A 2,536-nucleotide genomic window follows, 5' to 3' on the forward strand; every position below is an offset into this window, starting at 1 on the left:
GGCCTGCCACCAAATTTTTTTTACATCTTCTCATCTTTGGCTCATAACTACACTCACAGTCACATAACCAGCAGCACAATTGTGAGATAGAATAGTGCTCCTGCACAAAAAGTTTCTTTGAGCTGACTCTTTATAGTCAAACCGTTCCCTAGCCCTAACCTTTGTCAATCACTAATATGTTTGCTGACCCTGAAGTATTATATTTTCCAGAAAATCACACAAGTGGAATAATTACAGTATTATCCTATGGAGTCTGACTTCTTTCAATTGGCACAATGTATTCAAGACTCACTTATGTTGGTGCATCTATTGTTAGTTTCTTCTGATTGCTGACTCGTAGTCTGTCATAAGGATGTACTACAGTTGTTTTTTTTTTTTTTTTTTTTTTTTTTTTAACTCACCTGCAGAAGCACATTTGGGTTGTTTCTAGTTTGGGGCAAGTATGAATAATGCTACTGTAATAATCCTTCGTGTACAGGTATTTGTGTGGATATGCATTTTCATTTCTTTTAGGTGAACACTTAGGAGTGGAGTTGCTTGGTCATAGGATATAAATATGTTTCATTTTCTTAGAAACTGTCAAATTTTCTTTTCACAGACTTTGCAACATTTTTGTGTGTCCACCATTGATGTATGAGAGCTGCAGAAATTCCTCTGATAATGCTTGGTATAGCGAGGTTGTATTTGTTTGCTTTTCCACACCAACAGGTATATAGTGAGATATACATTATTTAAATCACGAGAACATATTTTGCACTTAATATTGCATCTGAATGTATTTGCATTTGTATTAAATTGCCAATATCGGGACAAATACCAAGGACCCGAGGAGGACCATGAGCAAGTATTTGACTTACTTCTGCTTGGCCAAAAGGATGCATAAAAGAGAAGCATATCAGAACAGAGGAAGTCCCCACTGTGGCAAAGTAGACATCTGAAACTATGGAGAGCAAATGGATAGTTTCAAAATTTCTCTCTTGTCCCTATAGCCCACTCTCAAGAGTTTGAAATATAATGTCCCTTAGATTATGCCATGATACAACTAGAGAATATTTAAAATTATAAGAAAACTGTTTGCATTTTTGAACAAGTAAATAGATAGGCCTGCCAACACCTTTAGTCCTGTTTTAAGAATTATATCTGAATCCTCTGCGGGAATTGTCTTTGATTTACCATCTCTCAACCAGATGGAACTTCTGGGTTTTGAAATGGGTTGTACCTCAGACTTACAGTATTTGAGTCATACAGTAGAAGACCTGATGTCCTGCTTATGACTTTCATCCTTATGACATCTCAAAATCTTCTGACTTCCTCCCTCATGAGACTGGGCTAGCACTATGGTTTGCCCTTTCTTTATGTTGCTTAGAAGTGGGTATAGCTGGTTTGCATCTTAAGTCTGAGTTATTTCCCAAGTTAGAAGGAAAGGAAAAACTTCTTATAGTCAGAGTTTCTCCAAAATATTCCTTTAGGATGATGCCAAGTTGAAGGCCACAACACCATCTTACAGCTGAGCCCAGCTCTGCCAGTTCCCCAACACCTCAGCTTTGGAACAAGTGGCTTTCATCTTCTGTCGAACACCAGATGAAGGAGCTGGCTTGTGTGTTGGGGCCATGTGTTAAGAAAACCATCTTCAGCATCTGAGTGCCAGAATTCTGTTTAGGGCATCTGATTCTCACACGGGGAGAGATGTGAAAGGCCTGAGATAGACCAAGAACAGACTCACGTCTCCCACTCAGGTTCTTCTTAGGCAGACACTCAGAGGTAGCAGGCGGAATTTCTGGCACCATCTTAATTGTTGTCTGTCTTTCCTTTGCCTTTCCCCATCTTCCCAAGGTATACAGTTGGATTCTTTTTATCATATTAGTTTTCTGTGCTGGTGTGAAAAAGCAGTTTACTTGTTTTCACAATGAGATGGAGAAAATTGGGTGGATTTTACACACCTTTTGATGTCTAGAGGCAAACTTGGCCAGCTCCATGCCTGTCCCAGGTGGTGTCCCTGCCCCCACAGGTGACAAAACTGATGAGCTCGCCCACAGAGGACCATGCTCCATGCTGTTCCTGCACAAGCGAGAGCCAGTCTCTTTTCCTGCTTCTAGCTTGGAGCTATAGAGTGCCCCTCGTGAGGTCTATAAATGTTCCGGCAGATTACAGAGCTGGGCTCATTAAAATCTGGCTGTAGAGCAGTGGTGGTAATAGAATATGATGTGTTATTACTTCCATTTTCATTTTCTGAAATGACCGTAGCATTACTCATTGGAGATACATTAGACCTTTTGGACATGTTTTTATATAATCAAGTTTGTAGAAATAAAAATGCCAACAAAATCCCCCAAATTTGGCAATGCAAAATTTCCAAGTCTGGTTAATAATATAAGAGAACTGCTGTTTACATGTGATAAACTACAATATATGAAAATAGGTAAGGACTTATAAATGTACCTAATAACAAATTATGTAAAAATAACTGAGATAGGAATTGAAAAATTGCTAGCACAAAGTCTTATTCATATAGTAGGCATTCATTAAATATTAATTG

The sequence above is a fragment of the Marmota flaviventris genome, chromosome 11 (assembly GCF_047511675.1).
Source record: "Marmota flaviventris isolate mMarFla1 chromosome 11, mMarFla1.hap1, whole genome shotgun sequence".
Classification (NCBI taxonomy): domain Eukaryota; kingdom Metazoa; phylum Chordata; class Mammalia; order Rodentia; family Sciuridae; genus Marmota; species Marmota flaviventris.